Source organism: Pongo pygmaeus, chromosome 16 (assembly GCF_028885625.2).
Source record: "Pongo pygmaeus isolate AG05252 chromosome 16, NHGRI_mPonPyg2-v2.0_pri, whole genome shotgun sequence".
NCBI classification, from domain to species: Eukaryota; Metazoa; Chordata; class Mammalia; order Primates; family Hominidae; genus Pongo; species Pongo pygmaeus.
In genome coordinates, this window is record NC_072389.2 from 75,736,912 (window position 1) to 75,759,531 (window position 22,620).

General features: G+C 50.3%; 1 non-coding gene across 1 annotated transcript; it reads left to right on the forward strand.

Annotated features, from left to right (window-relative positions):
• Positions 1–16,339: 16,339 nt before the first annotated feature.
• On the forward strand, positions 16,340–16,448 carry LOC129014746 (U6 spliceosomal RNA). The gene has a single exon (XR_008494292.1). It is a non-coding gene; the product is annotated as a U6 spliceosomal RNA (small nuclear RNA).
• The last annotated feature ends 6,172 nt before the right edge of the window (positions 16,449–22,620 follow it).

Sequence of the window (22,620 nt, forward strand, 5' to 3'; positions counted from 1 at the left end):
TCATTATAATATTATAATATGTCTTATAATAGTTAGAAGAAGTCTTATAATAATTATTATAAGAAGACTTATGGGCCGGGTGTGGTGGCTCATGTCTGTAATCCCAGCACTTTGGGAGGCTGAGGCAAGTGGATCACCTGAGGTCAGGAGTTCAAGACCAGCCTGGCCAATATGATGAAACCCCGTCTCTACTAAAAATACAAAAATTAGCCAAGTGTGGTGGCGCACACCTGTAATCCCAGCTACTTGGGAGGCTGAAGCAGGAGAATTGCTTGAACCTGGGAGGCAGAGGTTGCAATGAACCAAGATCGCACCACTGCACTTCAGCTTAGGCGACAGAGTGAGATTGTGTCTCAAAAAAAAAAAAAAAAAAGACTTATAATAGGCCTTCTCCTCTGAGAATATGTTGCATCACCCATTTATTTAAGTCTTCTTTGTATCTCTGAAATGTTTTATTATTTGTCCATGTTGTCCTGCTCATTTACTGTTAAGGTAATTCACATTTACAATATTCGTGGCTACTGTCAATGGTATCTTCTTTTCCAAATGTTATGCTCTTACTTGTTCTTGTTGGTACATGGAAAAAGTAATTTTAAAAAGTATACTGTACATATATATTTATTTTGCATTTAGTATTAGTAGAATTTGAGTATTATTATTCTAACAGGTTTTTTGGGTTTGTGGGGGTGTTTTGAGAAATTTTTTAGGTAGGCAAAAGTATGCTATCTGACAATTGTATCTCCTCCCTTCTGTTAGCTATCCCTCATATCTTCTCATGTCTAATTGTATTATATTTGCTGGGGCCCACAGAATAGTGTTACATAATGGGAGTATTTAAGTAATAATGGGAGTAATAATCCCTACTAAGTTAATATATATTATTGATTTTTTCTACATTTTGATGGAATACTTCTGGTTTCTCACTAGGTATTATGTTGGCTGATTTAAGAAAGGTTTCTGTTTTTGTTTTAATCAAGGTAGGAAAGTATCTTATTTCTAGTTTACTTACAGGTTTTTTAAATGAGTTCTTTATGTAACATTTTATTGAATCTTCTTTTCAATTTTTTTTTTTTTTTTTTTTTTTGAGAGAGAGTCTTGGTCTGTCACCCAGGCTGGAGTGCAGTGGTGCTATCTTGTCTCATTGCAACCTCCACCTCCCTGGTTCAAATGATTCTTATGCCTCAGCCTCCTGAGTAACTGGGACTACAGGGGTGCGCCACTACACCTGGCTAACTTTTGTATTTTTTAGTAGAGATGGGGTTTCACCATGTTGCCCAGGCTGGCTTCGAACTCCTGGCCTCAAGTGATACGCCCACCTTAGCCTCTAAAAGTCCTGGGATTACAGGCATGAGCCACCGTGCCCAGCCTCTTTTCTATTCTTTTAAAAATAATTGTATGGTGTTTCTCATTTAACTTATTGATATGATGTCTTATATTAGCAGGTTTCCTAATATTAAATCATGTCCACATTCCAGGAATAAAAATTACCTGATCATGGCCTATTCATGTTTTCATTTAAAGCTGCTTTTGCTTTGCTAGTATTTTACTTTGGATTTTTGTGTCAATATAACAGATTGTTAAGAAGGCAAGATCTGGAATGAGGCTGCCTGGGTTTGAATCCTGGACTTGCCATCTCTGGCTGTGTGCCCTTGGGCAAGTTCTTTCCCTCTCTGATTCTCCACAAAAATGGGATAGTACTGGCATCCAGCTCAGCTCCTGGGGTTATAAGAATTCAATAAGAGCAATATGTGTAAAGTATTTCTACATTTATGTCATCCAAACCTAATGACCTTATGAATTAAGCATTGCCAGCTCCGTTTAATAAAATAGAAAACTGAGGCTCAGAAAGGTTAAGTGACTTGCTCAAAGTCACACTGCTGCTGAATTGCTGGTGAGATATGTCTTCGCCACTTCTCTTTGCCATCTCTCAGTAATTGAGAGCCATTTGCAGTTCTTCAAGGAGGAAACAGTTCAACATCTGCTTGCCTTAGACGTACAATTTCATTTGTTCTGAAGGACCATATTTTCTTTGTCTGAAAAACTTCTACTTATCCTTCAAAACCCAGGTCAAGTATCTCTTCCCCTATGCAGACTTTGTGCCTCATTGGAAAGATTCTGTAAGTTACCATGGCATCTAACGCTTATATTTTTGTACCTGTCACACCATTTTGCAGTGGTTTCATCCTCCCCCAGGGTCCTAGGCCTCCGAGAAGGGTTCACCCCCACCTGTTGAATTGAGTGGAGAAGCAGTGTGGCACGGGAGAAAGGGCCCATGTTTTGGAGACCGACTAGAATCTAATTCTCAGCTCCACCAATACCAACAACTTATCTTTCTCCTCCCCAGACTCATTTTCCTCTTCTGTAAAATAGGAATAATATCTCAACCTCACAAGGCAGTTGTGGAAATCACATGTGGGTAAAGCCCTTAGCTCAGCACCCAACACATAGTAAGTGCTTAATAAACATTGTTCCTTTTTTTCCCCTTTTTCCTTTTCCTTTTTTTCCCTCTCCTCTGACACCTCTTTCTCCATGGGAGAACCACAAACTTCCAGGCCAGGGGCCATTTCCCACACATCTTTCTCCCCACTAGCATCTGGTGTGAGCCAAATAAGAAATGCTTCTTGATCAAGTCTCCTCACAACCTTGTGAAAAAGGAAGGGGTTTGTGTACCCATTTTACAGAAGATGAAACTGAGGCCCTAAGGAGAAAAGGACCTGCCTAAGGTCACAGAGGTGAGTAAGCAGTAGAGCCAGCACCAGAACCTAAATTCCTTGACCTAATTTCTACTCAAAGACATTGTTTCTCTGGCCCTAAAATGGCTGCACTTATAGAAATGCATTCCTCAACTTGCACCCTCCGGGACTGTGCCAACAGGTAAATGTTGAAAGAAAAGCAATGAGCCAAACCACACTCTTCCATTGTTTTTGGCGTTTAATTATGTTACCCTCTCATAGCATTTGGGGGCTGAGTTCAGCACTGGGGCTGTGGTGTCAGCCAATCCTAGGATGAAATCCCAGCTCTGCCACTTTATGAGTTGAGTGATAAAAAACAAGTGACAGAATCAGGAGTTTTGTTTGACCCTTTGTTTTCCAAACTTGGCAACATAATGAACAACCCGAGCAAGACCAACAACAGCAACACCAACAATCGGACTCGCCTAAGAGTTTCAGGAGACACATCTTTATCCTGGCTTTAAAGATGAGAAAATCAAGGCACCAAGATGCTAAGTAAATTGCCCGGATTTACAGCCGTGGCACAGAAGAGCTAGATTGCAAACCTGGGCCACCTGGCTGCAGACGCTGCTTGGTTTTTCTCTTGAGGGATGGGCTAGAGTTCTGAGGAAATGCTTGTGGGTGTATGAGAGACCCTTGCTGGATAAGTGCCCTCTCTGTCCAGAGTTAACACCCGAATCTTCAGAGGTACAAAAATCAAAGCAGCAGTAAGGAGCAGTGTGGCTCCAGGGAACTGACTGGCCTGGAGGCTGTATTACCAAAGGCAGCAAGAAAACACCAGGCTCTGGCCAGGCAGGCTTCGGTTCTGATCTCAGATCTTGGACTAGCTCCAAGGCCTGGCCCAGGGCAAGTCACCTCATCCTCAAGCCTCAGTTTCTTTGTCCAAGAAATGGGATAATAATAAGGAGCTGGTGTGAGGTTTGGCCCCCTTTGCTTTTTCACACCCTATAGTGGGTCATAGCCCAGGCTTGGCAGTTTAGCTTCAGGAGAAGGTCCTCTCCTCACTGCCCTCCCTCGCCAAGTCCTCAGGTACCTGCCTTGTTCTTGCCAACGTCTCAACAGTGCTCTTTCCTCCTGTCTTTGATCTCCAAACCACTCTGCCTCCGCTACCAGAATCTTCGTCTACCAGTGCCATTCCCCAGCCAGGAAGTCAGCAACTCCCCGCCTCTACCCGTCCTGACGCCGACCCTCTCCACGCGCACACACATGCATCCACATGCAAATGATCTTAGTTTGGGTTCTTCCAAAAGCAGAGTCAAGGACTCAAGGGCAAATGGTTCGTTTGAGAGATGTCCCAGAAAACACCAGTGGGGAGAAGAGAAGTGAGAGTGAGAGGGAGGGTGCCCAGTACAGACACGGGTATTCTCAAGCCAGTGGCCACTGTGGGTGCCAGGGCTCAACCCTCCTGGGGCATCCCAGGAAAGAGTCTAGAACTTCGATCTCAGAGCCACGCCATTTGAGGGCCGGGGGCTGGGCTATGACTCACGAGCTCTTGCCAATCACTAGGTGAGGGCTGCTCCCCAGGGTTGTTAATTCCTGGCACTACCAGTCTTTTCATGCCTGGGGGAGTGCAGACTCCAGTGGCCACAGTTAGGTTCCAGCTGAAGGGATTCTGATGGTGGCAGATGGAAGCTGGCAAGACAAAGGGCCAGGGCAGGGCACCGACAGACTCTGCTACAAGGGTGGGCCTTGCACATGGAGGGCATTTGCATCTCTTGGACGGCCTGATAAGCACAGATTCCTGGGCCCCACACTCAGAGTGTCGGCTTCAGGAGGACTGGGGCGGGGCCTGGAGTCTGCATTTTTAACAAGTGCCTAAGTGGTATGCTGCTGGTTGTCCAGGGTCCACAATGAAAACCACCGTGCTGCACACACACACACACACACACACACACACACACACACACCTGCCAAATAAAGTCCAAATGTCTCCGCCTAGTGTTCAAGCCACTCTGTCATCTCCTCTAAATACAGTTGCAATGTTATCTTCCGCAGGCCCCCTGCAGATATTGATGGCTCTTTTGTGCTGTCTCTGGAACCTGCTCTCTTCTTTCTGGCCTCTGTATCTTGGCTTGCTCTGTTCTCTGCTGAAATATCCTTTCTCTGCCATTCCTGCCTTTTGAGACTGTGTCCATCCTTTAATTTCAACAGCTTACCTCTTTTCTTCAGTCCTTCCCTTGTCCCAACTCCTTCCCCTCGTCCACTTGCTCTGGGCCTTCATAACCCCTTATCTGCGCCTCTCCAGCAGCACTTGTGGCTGCCTACCTTGTATCCCTAGGAAATAAGTGTTTGATTTATCCTCTTCATAACACCCTACAAATCACTCTGTCAAAGAAGATCTCTTGATTTTCAAAGCCACCCTGGGACATAGTGAGTTGGGTGGTATTATTAGCTCTGTTTTGCAGATGAGGTTGAGGGAAGCCAAGTAATTAGCCCAAGGTCACACAGCTGGAACTGGTTGATCAGGCTTTGACTTTGGGTCTTCTAGGTGGAAATTCTGCATTCTGCTCTCCCTCTTGTCTCCTGCCTGCTCTACCGGCAGCCCTCGAGGGCAGAGGCGGAAGTACCTTCAATCAATATTTGTTGGATGAGTGGATGGGATGGGTTGGAATGGACTGGAATCTTCTTTGAGTTGTTCCCAGAATAGGCTCTTATAGAAAAGCTTGGCCTTTGGTTGACAAAATGCCTTAAGTCCTTCATGTTGCCTCAGAGAACAGTTACCCATCTTCCCCTCTAGAACCCAGAAATTGCAAAGACTCTAAAATCCCTGTTTGGGGTCAGACCACCCTTTCTCAAGCTATGCTTCATGATGAACCAACATCCTTGAGCCATCCCCTTCCCCTGCCAGCAAGGCTGAGAAACTCCATGGTCACCTTATCCCTCCAGGTGCCCCCTGATTATCTTCCCATCGTCCCAGAACCATCAGCAAAATCCTAGGAAATGTGGTTACTTCCAGTGAGCAAGGGATACCCATGCCTTGTGACTTATTTCTTATGGCAGGAAATAAAGGGTCTTGGGCAGAGTGAATCGAAACAAGGGAGAGAAAGGGGTGGGTGGGTGGATGCTGCTTCTTGCAGGGATTGGCCTTTGTCTGCAATGTCTGGGCAGAGGGGGACCCTGCTCGTGGTCCTTGAACAGGGAGTTTAGTGTGAGGGAACCTGACCTATAGTCAAGAGATCTGGGCACACTTTATCTCTCTGAGCCTTGATCTACCTGTGTACCCTGCCTTCCTCAAAGGGCGATTTTAAGAGCCAGATGAGATAATGGTTATGCAGGTAGTTTATAAATCACAAAGCCCCATACTATATCAAAACCAAATTCTTATTATACAGACAGGGAAGCTGATTCCCATAGAAGTGACCCAAGATGCACAGTTGATCAGCATCCCAGCATTCACTGGGATATGCCTTACCATCCCCAGGCTCCCAGCTTCTCTGTGCTGACAAGGGATGGAGCCCTGGAGTCTGGGGCTAGAGTTTCAGATCTAGCGCCACCTGTGGTACTAGCCTACCGTGTAATCTCGGGCGAGTTACTTCATGTCTCTGGACTTTAGCTTCTTCGTTTTTTCTTTACAAAGAGCCCTCTTTCCTTATTTTCCTGATTGTCTTCCCTGCCAGCTACCTCATTCATAACATCTTTAGCCACCATCTTTCTCTATGAACTCAAATCCATATCTCCAGCCCCATTTTTATTCTTTGCCCCAGAACCTACCGTATGCCTATGAAACACACAGCAGGTACCAAATGGAGCTCAGGTCTTTCCCCACAAACCTGAACCTCTTCCTGTATTTCTTGTCTTAATGAGTAATATCATTTCATGTGACTCAACCACATGACAGATGATGAGGAAACTGAGGTCCAGAGAGGCTAAGAGACTTGCCCAATTTACACAGCAATCGGTTGACAGAGATATTAATAGAACTAGAGCTCAAATTTCCTGACTCAGGGCCAGATGTGCCATTCTACTCTCTTCCATTTGACTGGGGAGTGACTTGAAAATATTTTCGTTAGTCTCTCAATGACAGGTTTGTGTTAGTCAGGATAGGTTGGGCTATGGTGCAGGAATAATAAGCCCTGGCATCTCAGTGGCTTAGCACTATAATGATGATGATGTCTGTCTTTCTCTCTTTTTCTTTCTTTCTTTCTTTCTTTCTTTCTTTCTATCTTTCTTTCTTTCTTTCTTTCACGGAGTCTCTCTCTGTCACCAGGCTGCAATGCAGTGGCATAATCTTGGCTCACTGCAGCCTCTGCCTCCCGGGTTCAAGCGATTCTCCTGCCTCAGCCTCTCAAGGAGCTGGGATTACAGGTGCCCGCCACCACACCCGGCTAATTTTTGTATTTTAGTAGAGACTGGGTTTCACCGTGTTGGCCAGTCTGGTGTCGAACTCCTGACCTCAAGTTATCCACCTGACTTGGCCTCCCAAAGTGCTGGAATTATAGGAGTGAGCCACCACGATCAGCCTATAATGATGATTTCTCATTCATGGATGGTCCAATGTGAGTTGGGTAGCTGTATTAGGGAACAGCAGGTAAACAGAATCAATAGGATCTGTCTGTTATATATAGTATACACTCATGCGTGGCACACACACACATATAAATAGGATCTATAAAGAGATTTATTATCAGGTACTGGCTCACATGATTATGGAGGCTGAGCAGTCCCTTGATCTGTTGTCTACAAGCTGGAGACCCAGGAAAGCTGTGGTGTAGTTCAATGACCTGAGAGCCAGAGAGGTGATAGTATAGATTCTGGTCTGCATTTGAAAGCCCGAGAACCAGGAGTGTCAAGGGCAGGAGATCAGTGTCCCAGCTCATCTGTCAGGCAGAGAGGGCCGAGTCCTCCTTTCCTCTACCTCTTTGTTCCATTCAGGCCTTCAGTGGGTTGGATGATACCCACCTACATCAGGCAGGGCAGATGCACTTCACTCAGTCAACAAATTCATATGCGAATCTCTTCCAGGAACACCCTCACAGACACACCCAGAAATCATGTTTCACCAGATATCTGAGCATCCTGTGATCCATTCAGGTTGACACATAAAATTAACCATCACAGTAGCTGTCTTCTTCTGTAGGTACATTCACTGAAATACATGACCAGGACAGAGGGAGAGAGAGAGGAAGAACACATGCTGGCTCCTAGCTTCAATCTGGAAGCTACAGACCATCGACCTGAACTAGCAACATGGTCCCAACCCTTTTACACAAGAGTCTGGGAAAGGCAGCGTGTGGCCACACAGTGAGCAAGAACAGTCCTTGCTACAGGTATTGACCTACCATATGCCAGGGGAGACCAAAACCAAACCATGCAGAGAAAAAAATACCCTCTCCTGTCAAGAAGGTCACTGCATCTGGGCAAGGCCAGGTATGTTTTTGGTGTCTAACTAAGAAAGGGCCCCACCCTGGGGATGCCCTGAAGGAGTTTGGGGCCGGCACACAGATGATGGCCAGGGCTGTGGAGGGGTCTCAGTTGGAGAGGTGGCAGTGGAGCAGGGCTGGATGAAGGGGAGTGGGCTGCAGAGATGAGAAGCAGAGGGGAAGGTTGTGGGGAGGAGAGGGGGAGGGAGGAGGAAGAGCTTCCTGGAGAACTGGTGCATCTAAGCCAAGTTAAGACCCATAAGCCTGCTCTCAGCTGGGGTGGCTGGGTGGGTTGTGCTGGGGGCTGGCCCTGCCCCTGTGCTGCAGAAAGACCTCAGGGCCTTGTGCTCTCTCAAGGGATGGGCTGGGAGGCAGAACTTGATGGGGCCTGTTAGAGATGTTACAGGCCCAATGCGGGAAGCTGTTTTGATTAAATTTGGGAGCATAATTGCAGGGTTTGTGCTGTGGTCTCATTATGGCTTTTTAAATCTTGTTAACCTCTCCTCCCCATCTCCCAGCCCCACTCGCTTCCCTCCACAACCACAGGCTGTGGCCTTAGAACAATACCAGGAATAGTTTCTGTCTCTCCCTCACGGCTTTCTCCTACTCCCCCAGATTAGATCCTGGAGGCCAAATGGACTGAAGGAAGGAAGCAGGGAGGAAGGCCCAGTGAGCGGAGTGGGAGTTTCATGGGGCTTAGTCACCTGGAGTGCCTCTTGGTTCGATCCCCTTGCATCCAGCAGGGTGTCTGGTGCTTTGAGAGACACAAAGGGGTATTAGGCTTGATTTTAAGTGATCGTACCAGTGAGTGGAGATGGGTTCAGGAATTTGAGAGTGGCTGGAAGGGATGGGCTCAGGAGGGGTGGCAGTGGCCTGGAAGGTTAGGAGGAAGTACAGAACAAGGGACGAGCTTGGAATGGGCAAAGGTGCGAGGTGCCAGCTCTTCACAGGGATTGCATTAGGCAGGAGAGGCCAGGCTATGGCGCAGTCACAAATAAGCCCTGGCAGCTCAGCAGCTTCATACAATAATGGAGGTACACTTCTTGTTCTTGAAAAGTCTTGGTGGATTGAGTGCAGAGGGATGGCTAAGTGTGGCTATGGAGTAGGGGTGGACTGAGAGAATGGGCTGTTTGGTGCCCAGGGAGGGCATACTGGCAGATGAGGCCAGTGCAATGGGGCGATGTGGGGGATGAGGGTCTCCAGGCCTCTGGCTGCCATGGCTTCAGTGGTGTGGCATTGGTCTGTGAGCTCACCTGGGGAGTGGATGTCACCCCCAGGGGGGGCTGAAGGGGCAGGGTGTTGCCTGGGGAACCAGGGCTGAGGCAGTGGCCTGGGCTGTGGGGAGAAGGGGAGAGCAGGCTGGGTGGGAAGCCTGGCTCCACCCCTGCGGCTGTCTCTCCCCAGGGACTTTCTGGCCACGCCTCTTCTCCATCTGCTTCCCCTCCCACCTCATGACTCAATCACTGTCTTCAGCCCTGACTCTGTCCTGAACTCCCCAAGCTGCGCCCATTGCCTCCCTGTAGGGTCACGGCACTTTCAGCCATCCAGAGTGCAGGCCTCAACCCAGACCTTCCATCACAGATGCCCCTCTGGCCCCCACCCCATCATCCAAATGTTGATTTTGTGGATTCCTCCTGCTAAATCTCAGCTGCATCCAACCTTCCCTGTCCTGGGCCATCTGCTCGCTGCTGGGCCATGTGGTCACCTTCTCATTGGTCTTTCAGCAGCTGCCCTTTCACCCTCCTCCCCCCGGTTCTTGACACTGTAGCCATACAGGGTTATTTCCAAAATCTGGTCATACCATTTCCTGCTTCGAACCCTTCTCTGACTCCCTCCTGGCCCCCAAGGTCCTTCACCACAGGTTCCCATATATTTCATCTCCAGTTTCCCAAGGATCTCGGCAGTCTAGCAAACCAAGTCGTCCAAATGCATTGTGCTTTTTTTGCAGCTCTGAGCAGCGTCGTGTTAAGCGGAGCTTAACTAGTCCTCAGATGCCACCTCTTTTAGGAAGCCCCCCGGGTCTCACAGATAAAACAATCTCCCCCATTCTTTAAGCACTTTGCAATAGCCCTCACTTTCTAGCCTATATTGCAGCAAATTACATCCATGTTTCCTCTGTTCCATCAACTGCAAGATTCTCACGGGCAGGGCCATCCTATTCACCACCAGTATTCTTGCCCAGATTCCACAGCCGGCACTCGGAAGGAGTGCAGGAGAGCCCCCATCTTACTGAACGAGTGAGTGAATGAGAGCTGCAGCTGGGGCTGGGCTTTCTGCGGGAGCTGGCAGGGAAGAGTGACCAGGGACTAAACACTGGGGAAACACTGGGGAACCTTTAGGGGAGAGCCTGAACGTCGGAGCTAAGGCTTGTTGAACACTTCCAGAGCTCCAGACACTGCTGGGCAGGGAGGTCTTTCCATCAGAAGACAGAAAAAGCCCTGTCAGAGGAGGAGGAGGAGAGCCAGGGGCCATGGGCAAGCAGCACACTGCCTCCCAGCAGGGTCCCACTCACATGGTGGGGGCGGACACATGTGTGGGCAGCTCCCTTGGGGCAGGAGCTGAGCCAGATATGGGAATATTGCCCTCTCCCAGGGCTGTCCTGCCAGTGTGGGGCTGTGTCTCAACAGCATCTTGGGAAACACTGGCTTAGTTCTTCACGGCCCAGGAGGTACCAGGGGCATTCCCCAGAGCAAAGGGACAAGGGGCAGCTAAGCCATGGTTGCTACTCTGCGCCAGAATGTTCATACCATCCATGGGGTCCTCTGTCTGTCCATCAAGACCTTTGCCTCCTGCCCCTCAGCCTGTCTCTTGCCTCAGCCCAGAAAGCCTCTTCTTTCATGCATTGAGCCAGGTCTCACCCACCTTCAAGACCTTTCTTCCAGGAAGATTTATGGGACTTGCCAACCTCCTCCTGCCACACTCCTGCCCTGTCAGTGCCAGTATACTGGTCTACTCTAGCTGCATAGCTGTTTCGGGGAGACCAAGCAGAAGGAAACAGAGAAAAAGCATTCTCTCTGTGTGGCCCCAAGAACACCTGGCTCTTCTGTCTTCTCTGCACATTTGTGAAACCGAGCTGGGGTGGTAGGATGAGGGCTGGACCGGGAGTCAGGACACCTAGCTCCTGGACCTGGCTTGGTTGAAGGCCTGAGCAAGCCGCTTTCCTCTCTGACCCTCAGTTTCCGCATCAGTAGAATGGTGAGGTTGGGCCCGGGGAGCCTCGAAGGGCCTTCTAGCTCTGACATCACTGAACATAGAAGCCTACCACAGCAGCAGCTGGTTGATGAGAGCCCAAGGGATGGTCACTGGTTACCCCAGGCAGGGTTATCTGACCAGTGTTCCAGATGCAGGATGGCTGGGCCTCCCCAGGGGTGCAGATTTTCAGTGCCAGGAGCAAGATGCTGGCCAGGAAAGAGGGAGCAAATGTTACTGGAGGTCAAGAGCAGAGCAATAGGTGGAACCAATGGCCTGTGTTTGCCAACCCAGGCTGGGGTGAGAGGGAAGAGAGCACTGGGCAACCTGGCCAATCAGAATGAGCATGACACTGGAGGTCTGGGTTCGAGCTGGGCTCTACCACTCAGTAGTGACAGGACTTTGGGTTGGTCATTTAAATACCTCTGGGTCCAGGTTCCCACCGTAAAATGGGGGAGAACAATTTCTACCTCACAAGGCTGTTGTGAGCATTAAATGTTAGCACATGCTTGAGATGGTTTAGTAGCATCTGAGCTTAGCACATCATAGGTGCTCCATAAGTCCTCATTCTTTCTCTCCTCCTACCCACTCCAGTTTCCACCAAATAAATTTGCTGATCTGGCACCAGGGAGCCACGCGAAGGTGAATGTCAGGTCTTCCATTCCACCTGCCAAGGTGTGCACTCAGCATGCCACAGTCCCAACGCTGTGCTGTGCTTGCTCTCTTGGGGTGTCTGGTGTGGTCTTTTCCTTCAAGGCACTTAGAGTCTGCTGGAGAGGCAAGACCACATTCATACTCACACAGACTAAGAAATGGATAAATGACATTTCTCCATTACCTGGCTTTGTTGTAGGCCTGGGAAAAACAATTTCAATGTCATTGTCCCAAGAAATGGATAAATGACATTTCTCCAAGAAATGACCCATGGATAATTCAGAGCATGCTGGTCCCATATGAACCATAAGCACTAGAGAGATGGGGGTTTCAGAAAACAGGGTTCAGTCTGGATGGGAGTAACCAGAGCAGTGGAGAGGCTAGGCTGCCTGTGGCCAGCTGAGTTAAGAGTAGCAGAGCTGGATTGGGACTGGGATGGGCTAGACATGGGTTGACTGCTGAGGCCAGAGGGTCTCCAGGGCACAGTGAAGCTAAGGCTCAAGGTATGCTTCTGTGGGGAGAGCCCTGGAATGCTAGATTGCAGGAGTCCAGCTCTCATGGCTAAGCCTCCTGAGCTCAGGCGTGTGGAGCATGATCTTCTTCCAGGTAGCAGGTGGACAAATAGCCTTTCAACTTTTGCCGGGATTGGATTGCATAGGATGGAGCTGATGAGAACAACTGTGGGCTATGAGGAGATGGGAGGGTGGGCAGGAGCCCTGGTGGGGGCTACTCCCTGGACAGAAATTCAACTCCGCCTCCATCTGTCGTGGACCACCCCTGGCCACACAAAGGCCAAGCAAATGGGATTAACACGTGCTCAGCACCTATATGGTGCCAAGCCCATGCCTGACACTTCACCTTCAGAGGCTCATTTTCCTCATGCTGGCTCTATTATCTTCAGATCCCAGATAAGGAAACTGAGGCTTAGAGGGGTCAAGGCCCAGAGTCTTGCAGAGAGGTGGTAGATTGGAGCCCTGCAGTCTTCTTCCTGTACCACGCTGCATCTCCGTGACTTAAAGGTTGCATGCTAAGGCTTAGCATGGACTCCAGCTCTCTGCCATCTACCTCCTAGGTTGAAACTCAGCCCATCGCAGCTGAAAGCTTGCACCATGCCCTAGGCCGTGTTCCTCATTTCATCAGCCACTGTCCTGCTGGCTCATGCCTGGTTGCACACGCAGCCCCCTGGAGGGCAGGGGCTGGGTCTCATTCCCGAGCCCAGCGCAGCCCTGGCACAATTGCTTCCCAGAAGCGATTCTGGTAATTAGAGTGAGTGGTGGGTGGAACTACCCCACCCAGGCGGGTGTGTTTCTGGAATCCATGGCTGAGGTGGTTGTTGACAAGTCCGGGTGGGAGAGAGGGAGGGGCGAGGAACTGCCTGCCTCCCCTAAACAGGAATTCTTCCTAATGGGCTGAGTTCTCTGCTGATGAGAGTGATGTTGGACAGGACCCTAACAAGAGAAGGCTCTGGATGCAGCACCGAGTGAGCAATTAGATACTAACTAATTTGCATTTCACAAGAGAGTCAGGGATGTTGGGGAAAAAAAAGCTGCAAAGATGAAAGGCCTGTTGGAGAAGGGAACGCTGGGGACAAGAAGCCCAGACAGAGCCGAGGAGAAGCGGCGGTGCAGGCGTGCTGCCGGGCATTTGGTGGCACAGGTGTGGAGATGGCAGGACGGGGGCAGAAGGTCTGAAGGTCCCTGCAATGCCCTCGTTGGCTCCAAACAGCAGCCTGGGCTGCCTAACATTGCCTTGGGATGCTTTTTTATTTCCATTTGGAATGGCCAGGAGGCAGACAGCAAGAAACTGAGACAGAGATGCATAGATAACTCCCAGTTTCTAGGGTAGGGCTAATAAAGTTTATCTGTAAAAGGTCACCTGGTAAATATTTTAGGCCTTGTGGGCCGTACACTTTCTGTCACATATTCTTCTTTGCAAAAGGTACAAAAATCATTCTTAGTTCTAGGAACCAACCAAAACAGACCACTGCTGGCCTTGATGTCTGGGTCTAGAGCTTCGTTCTCAAAATGGAACGTAAGGCCCAATATCCATTCTGCATTTCTAACAAGTTCCCAGGTGAGCATAGAACCCACTTTAATTATGGAGAGTGTGAGATCGCTCTGCAGTGTGGGGCCTGCACTGGGAGGCCAGTCATTTAGGAACTGCTGATGGAAGATGCCCGCCTTGTTTGCAGAACACAGTGGTAGCTGTAGGTCCACACACTCGGAGCTCCTTCTCAAGAAGGCCCTGCTGCCCATCTGCAGGGAGTGTAGCAGGCAGGCAGCCGCAGCTGTCAGCTCCTTCAGGGTGTCTACCTCAGCTGCAGTCACCCACCTCCTTTGAAGTCATGCCCTCCCTGGGGTAGCCTGCATCTGGTGACTGAGCAGGATGGGAGTGGAAAGTCCTGGCTACTTCAGCTAGACACAGGATGACCCCCTGCTAGGTGACTGGGGCTTGGTCAAACCTGCATTGCAGTTTGCCTTCAATCTCCTTTGGCTTAATTCAACTTCTCTCCTTTTCTTTCACTGGTGCAGATCTTTAATAAACCCCTGGGACCCCACACTCCCTCTCAGAGTTCACTCCCACAGAACCAGCCTGTGACACAGGCAATGGGAGCGCATCCTGGTTGAGGGCAATGGTGGCCACGGGTTGGGGCCTGGCACCAGGAAGATTCGCCTGGGGGCAACTACACATCACTGTGGAAACTAGAGGCATCTCAGGTCTAAGACCTCCCAGTGGTCCCAGTGTGGCCAGGAGGAAGCAGGGCAGATGGAAGCAGGGGCGCAGTGGTTCAGTGTCTGTTAACCTGGTCTGGCATTGGCCAAAGGGGCTAATGTGCTGTGTGGCTCTGTGCAAATCACTGCTGCTCTCTGAGTCTATATTTCCTCACAAGTAAAATGGGCCTCATGAGCCATTATACTGGCTGGTTTTCCTGTGGCTGCTGTAACAAATCACCCCAAACTTGGTGGCTTAAAACAATAGAGGTTTATTTCACAGTTCTGGAGGACAGAAGTCAAAAATCAGCATCACTGGGCTAAAATCAAGGAGTCGGCAGGGCTGTGCTTCCTCTGGAGGCTTTAGGGGAAAATTTATTCTCACTTCTTCCAGATTCTGGGAGCTGCTAGCATCCTTTGGCTTGTGGCCTCATCACTCCAATCTTCAATATCAGCATCTTCAGATCTTTCTCTGTTCTCAGTTCCCATCACTGTCTCTCTGTGTGTCAAATTTCCGTCTGCCCGTCTCTTGTAAGGACACTTGTGATTGCATTTAGGACACACCCTGATCATCCAGGATAATCTCCCCATCTCAAATTCTCTAACTTAATCACATCTGCAAAGATTTTTTTTTTTTTCTCCAAATGAGGTCACATTTACAGCTCCAGGATTAGGACCTGCTGTCTTTGGGAGCCAGTATTCAGCCGACTCCTCTTGCCATCTGTCTCCCTCACAGGCTTTTCAGCTCTGCTTGAGTTCTCCTTCCTGAGCTGCAGTTCTAGATGCTGGCCCGTACCATTTGCTTGCACAGCTCAGATATTCTCATTCTGCCAAAAATTATTTTTAATGTATATTGATTAAATATATGGCTGTTCTGCTCACACTGTTGGTTTTATTGGCAACTTCCACAACTAATATTTACTGAGCACATACTGTATGCTCCGTGTTTTACTTGAATTATCATTCTTCTGCCCAAGGAGGTAAGTACTGTTATAATCCATATCATGCAGGTAGGGAGAACAGGGGGCAGAGAAGTGAAGTGGCCCATGGTCCACCGACATGGTGCTGGGAGCGGGAACGCTCTGGTTGTCTGAGTAAAGGTCCTTCTCATCTCCCACACATACTCCCTCCCCAGCATGAATAGGGCTTCTATTTGGAACTATTTACAAAGTCCGGTTGTTTTTGAACTTTGGAACAAGTTTCTTATCAGATTCTACACATTGCAGACATAACACAGGAAGGGCTGTTCTAGAAAGCTGAAGATCCAATTCTAGGAGCCAGGAATGTGGTTCGTTTTGGGCTGCATTTGTGACCTCTGCCATCAAGCCAAGCCCAGGTAGGGGAGGAAGGGGCATCCCAGGCTTTCATCTGCCTGTTTGACAGCACATCTCAGTGGCCCTTAATTACTCTTCCAACTTTGAACTGTTTGGGACTTTGAAGATCAGCCCTTGTTCCTGTTAAATTTTTAGGTTGAGCTTCTGGGTTCAGCTATTTATTCATCAGCAAATGAGCCAGCACACGTTGCTAGTCATAGACACTTGTATTTACGCTTTGTCCTGACTTTAATTTCAGACCCTAGAAGTACTTATATGTAAAAAATTGTGTCAGTCCATGTAAGGAAACTACTGTGGGGGTGTTTACAAATGATTATCTTGTGCGTAAGGTTCTAAGATTATCTTCTAAAACCATAAATGTGCTCGCATCAGCAGCACACAGACTAAAAAATTGGAACAATACAGAGAAGATTAGCATGGCCCCCGTGCAAGGATGACAAAATTCATGAAGTGTTCCATATAGATTTTTAAAAGCCCATCAGTGGGAAAGCGGATGGGCCCCTTTAAGAGTATCCCCGTCGAGAGGGAACTGAATTTTAAAAACAAGCATGCAAGCAAACCTCAAGGTTAAAAGGTATGAAGCTGGTCTACGCACATCTTATTGCTCTGGATAGGAAGAGCAGCAGAGCAAATGGGCTTCAGGGGGTTGGGGGCATGGAGCATTTGCCAAGCTGGTGCGAAGAATGGATGTAGGCACATGGTAAGGAAGGGTTGTGCCGGCCATGGGGGGCTTTGTAGACCACACCGAGGGCTTAAACTTAATTTTCAAGGCCACAGGCACCTCGGCAAGATTTTAAGCTGAAGAGTGACATGTTCATGTGCTTTAGAAATATTTTTCTGGCTGTGATAATGGCCACAGCAAGAGGTGAGGAGGGCCTGGATTCCTGTTGATAAACAGTAAGGACTGGGTTTGAGCGAGAGGCCAGTCCAGCTAGGAGTTGGCTGTGGAGGGGGAGCAGGGGAAGAAGGGGAGAAAGATGTCCCTGTGCAACTTGAGTGAGTGTGGGCACGGTGGAGCCTTTCCCAGAGATGGGACACCAGGATGCAGAGAACCAGCCAGACCATGCACGTGGGAAGAAAGCGCAAAGGCAGTTTCACCAAGAGGGAAGCTACGGGTCGGGAAGAGGCAATGGCTGAGACGGATAGAAAGGGCACGCTCCCCCGTCTGTCATGAGGCAGGATGCCGAAAACTGCAGCTGGGCAGAGGCACAGATTGAGGAGGTGGCTGCAGCAGGCAACCATGGGAGAACTCTGGGGCAGAAGCCAAAAGTCTAGGCCTATTCCGTCCTGACTCACCACACACCTTCGGCAAGGCACATTCTTTCTCTGCCTCAGTTTCCTAATCTGCAAAACCCAGGAGTTGAATCACATTGAGGGGTCCTCAAAGGAGATGAGCTGGTGAGGGACATCCTTGAGCCCCTGGAAACAATGTGCAAAATTGTGTGCCTATGTCCCCTTTTGCAGAGGGGCTGGCAGGGTCACCTAAGGAGGGAAGGTGACATCAGATTTCATAGGCCACACCTGGAGTTGGAGACATGCTGGTAAAAATTGCTCTCTACGTATGCCCAGGATGAGTCTCATCTCACCCAACCAGTTCCTGGAAGGCAGAGATCTAGGTCATAGGATGTGTCTCGACACCCCATGGGGGTCTTGCAATACCTGTGGAGCCACATGTTCTGGCATGGAGGAGCCTCAGTACATCTGGGTCTTCTAGGAGAGACCCCGTCCCCTGGTCAGCCCAGGCACGTGCTCCCTACTGGAGACCCTGGGGCCTTCGAACCCTGTCTCTCCCTTCTCCACCCTGCAAACTCCTGCTCCTTCTCCGTGCAGCCTTTTCTGTTCCCCTGGAGCAGCCCTGATTTCTCGCTGCATTGGGTGAGGTGTCTATACCTCATGCGCAGCCTACTTTTCACCTATCTGGGATGGAGGTCGTTTGCATCTTCCCTTCTCTTTCCTTCCTTCCTCTGCCACATAGGCCTGTTTTTGGCAGGGACCATGTCTTAGGCACCTCAGTGTCTCTAAGTGTCTCTCTCAGTGGCTGACACATACTTGGTGCTCCATAAAAGTTTCTGTAGTCGTCCTAACTTATGGAATGACTGCCAGCAAAGTATTTCCTGTTTCTAACCCGGGCTCCTCACTTGCCCTGCTTCCCTGAGAGTTGCTGGGAGGACCAGCAGCAGTGGCCAGCACTTGCAGTGCCTGGCAGCATTTGCAAAGTCCCTCATGGGTCCTTTCCCACAGGGTCCCAGGATGATGAGCGTGAAATGAGACCAATAAAAGATTGCACAAATCTTGTTGGACTCACACATAGGATGGAAAGCAATATCCACGTCTGAAGCATGTTGGAGCAGGCCTTCCACCAAGCCCTTTAGAAAAAGGGTTGTATGTGTTGTGTAGAGCAAACCTGGCTGACAGGCATTAGCATGCCCATTTTACAGATGTGGAAACGGGATCTGAGAATTTACGAGCCTTGCTCAAGCTTCCACAGCTATGCCAATGCCGCCAGTGTGCCATCCCTGGGGTTGGAGCCAGGGCATGTGGGGTGATGTTTTTCTTGGTTGTGAGCAGATGGGCTAGCGCCCTACCTGCACGATCTCACCGTAGCTCACCCTCCCATACATCCTGTTAAAGGTCCAGCCAAGATCCACTTCCTTCCCTGGTTTTCTTGCCTGGGTTTTGCCCAGTTCCTTCTCTTCTTGCACCACAGGGCGCACTCTGAGCAGGCAGGGAGGCCCATGAGCCTGGCAAACAAGCTATTTGCTCTGGGAGGTGGGCTGCTTCTGAGGACAGCACAGGGTTTCTGGGACAGTGCTAAGGAAGTCACCCACAGCCTGGTTCCCTGGCTGAGTGGACGGTTGAGGTGGCCAGAGGAACTTAGAAGTGGCCCTCCAGTCTCAGGGGGAAAGGCTGGAGGGCTGGAAAGAAAGCAAACTCTGTGATTGAGCTGTGGGAAGGCTGGCCCGAGCCCCAGGGCCTTGCTGATGGCAGGCTGGCCGCTGGGGCACCCCCAGACTGGCCAACGGAGCCAAGCCAACAGCTGGGAGAGAGGCCTGCCCTCCCACACACGTGGGAATGAGGGCTGCTGAGTCACTGCCCAGCTGGACGCAGCTCCCACTGAAGGCTGGAAGGAAGGCGGGAGAGTATTCCCAGCCAGGCTGGTGGCCTCAGGACACCCTGAAGTTAGCTGAGCCCTCTAAATGGGCCATGGTAGCCCGGGCTGCCCCTCGCCCTCCTGAACTGATGCATATTTGCCTCTTGCCAGCTTCTGGGGAGCTCCAACCAGGCAAACAGCCCTTCAGACAGGACATTGGATTAGAGGTCAGATCCCTGAACTTTGGAAAAAAACAATCCCAGGGCAAGTCACTTCATCGCCCATGTCCTCACCTTTCCTCTCAGTTACATGGTGAGGCCAACAGGGAATATGGGAAAGGTCTTCACAGGTTGCCCTGCATATAATAGGATTCAGGCAGGCTAATGGCTCTGCTCCAAGCCTTCCCCTGAAGAAGGGACAGCAGCCTGGCCCCCTCCTCTCTTGGCCTGCCACTGTTCCCCCCTTTACCAGTGTCATCCCTGCAGTGTGCCCTTCAGAGCAACCAGGCCCCTCCCTGGAGGGCCAGGGGGAGTTCCTGGGGAGGAGCTGGGGGCACCTCCTGACCCGGGCCTGGCCAGGAATCCACCTTTCACCTCGGGCAGTGGGCAGAGGAGGGCACCGGCCCTGCAGGCGGAGGCTTCTCTCCCCTCCAGCACCAGCAGCGCCCGCTGGGAGGCCCAGGTGTTGTGCAACTTGAGAAGCAGCTAAGCCAGTGGACCACTCTGCCAGGACAAGTATCAACAGGAAACCTCCCTGCGCATCTAGTTCACATTCCAGGGGCACCGAGTCCAGCCCAGAGACATTGTAACAAGACACCACTCTGGCTGGGGTTGCCTGTGACACAAACCAATCTTTTATCTGCCATCTAAGCCTCCCAAGTTGCATGCCAGGGTGCTTTCCAAACCTTCTAGTGAGGCTGTGCCTCCTGAGCTCTGAGCAAACAGGGAGTAAGTGATCCTTTAGACACAGGAAGGCTTTGCTAATGATCGTCAGACATGAGCCCTTCAAGGAAGGGACCCGTCTGTAGGAAGCAGGGCCCCAGCAAAGGACCTGACGCCAGTAGGTGCCTAGGGAGCACTCAGTGGCAGTTCACTGAGCAAGCCACATCTCTGGGGATTAAAGAAAAGAAGGTGAAGCAGAATCTGGTTAAATGGGCCCATGTGTGCTTGGAGGAATCCCCCCCACCTCTCTCTCTCTATCACATATGCACGGGCCCTCCCCCTCCACACACGCATCGCTGAGTTATTTCTCACGATTGGAGCATGAGGCTGTGGCAATAAGGAATTCAAGCCTTTTATCTCTCAGGCCCAGAATGGGAAAAAGACTCACTCAAAGTCACCCAGCAGATTAGTGACAGCACTTTTGATGTTTATTATTTTGTATTTTCCCATGTCCTGCCATTTCATTGCACAATTGTCCTTCTCCATCCCACTCCCAGCCAAGTCCCTGCATCTGCTGCACTCACCACTAGTTCCCAGTACTGTGTTTGAAATGCTTAGGGAAAGGGGATTGCTGGCAGAGGGAAGAGCACGTGCAAGCTCCCTGAGGCAGCAGGGAGCAAGTGAGGTGAGCACCCCACCCCCACCAGCGAGCAGGACTCAGAGAAATGGGGGACAGTGGGGGTGGTGGGAGTGGAATAAGATCCGACTTCATAGTTTGTTTCTGGATGTGGAGCTAGCAGCCCATGGGGCCTGACTTACCTTCAGGCAGGTAAGTCTCCCTGCTTGTGACTAAGGAAGCTTCTGTAGTCCTGAGGCACCGAAGATCTGGGCATGAGCCTGCTGGGATGTGGGAAAGGGGCGTGTGAGAGAACCCACATCTCCTGCTTCCTAGGTCAGAGCACCAAGGAAGGCTTCCTGGAAGGGGCAGACTTTGTGTGGGGCCCAGAGGAGAGCTGTGTGAGCACCCTGGACAAGCTCTACGGATCTGGGTCAGGAGTGATGCAGGAGGTCACACCACAGGCGTCTTCCTGGACTGAGCACAGCTGCCTCCAGGTGTGCCTCAGGCACTGGGCCCAGCCTGAAGTGTCTCAACAGGGTGGGGTTGGCCAGAGGCTGGCATGGGTGGGTGTTAGGGGAAACCAGCAGAGGAAAGGTGAGCCAGGGCTCCTTGACGTGACCTGAGAGATAACCCTGAGGTCAACCCGTAAGGGCCCCGGGGAGGAAAGGTGAAGGGAGCCTGGCGCCCTTGCTGGTTGTGAAATGATGACATCTGCTGTGGGTCTGGAACAAACACATAGTTTGCCACAGACCCTGATCCTTGGGGACCCTGCGGTCAGTGCAATTGGAGTTCAATACACACATGCACACACACACACACACATGCACGCATTGCGTACCTACTGTGGCCAGGCATTGCTAGAAGTGGTGGAGCCTCTAGGAACTCAGAGTACAGAGAAGACCCATGCACTGCTCAGAGAACACAGGCAATAGAGTTTTGCTAGGGGAGTATTATTTTTAAAGTTCTGCTGAAGCTCTCCGGAGGGAGAAAGGAATTCTGGTTGGAAAAGGCCAGAAGCAGCTCTGGTTAGATGCAAATGAGACATGAGTTGGGGCTGAACCATCAGGGTGAGGAGGAGGTGGGGTGGGGCGGGCATTTCTGGCAGTGGGAACAGGTTAGGCTCAGAGCATGGCGGAACAGGGAGGGGTCTTGTGTGCATGGAGCTGGAAACTGCGGTGAGGAGTGTGGGAGGTGAGGCTGTGCAGCTGAGACGGAGGGTACCAGAGCTTTCTATTTTCCCGACATCCTCTGTTTTAGGCTAAGCCATCACACTTTTGGGATCCATAGCCTCAAGACTTCCACATCTGGGGAGGATATTCAGGGGTGGGCTGGATCCAGACTGTCATTCTCAAACCCAGGCGTGCATCCAAAACCCCAAGGGGTCCATTGAAACAGAGTCTCCCCCATATTCCCCCAGGGATTATGATTCAGTAGGTTGGGTGTAGGGCCTGTGAGTTTGCATTTCAAACTAGTTCCCAGGTGATGCCGATGCAGCTGATTGGTCTGTGGACCACACTTTTAGTAGCACCGGTCTAGTTTGCTCCCATGGGATCACCTGGGCAGTTCCTATTGGGAGGTCTCACCCCGCTTAGCCCAGTTGTTTCTGGGACTGTCTTTGGGGCTCAGGGGCCTTGTGTGGGAGAAATGAAAGGGTACCCTGAGTGTCCCCTTCTCCATGGCCCAGACCAGGCTGTGATACTCAGTAAAGTCTCAGGTCACTTCTTGGATCAGGAGCAGTGACAACCATGTGAGAATGAAGTTTTCTGGCACTCTGGGAATGGGGCAGAGGAGAGGAGCTCTGGTCCCCAGTCTCCCATCCAGAACACTGGCAGGGAGTGCTTCAAAACCGGGAGGAAGGAGCCAGGAGGCCCATTCAATTCATGTAGAGATGAGAGTGAGAAGAGGTATACCCATTGCAAAAAAGAACTCAGGGTTAGTTACGACCCTGGGCAAGTCTCTTCCTTTTTCTCAGGGTCATTTTCCTTCTCTGGCAAAAATAAGGGAGTTGGATTAGATGGTTCCTTCTGAGAAAGAGAGACCTGAGAGACT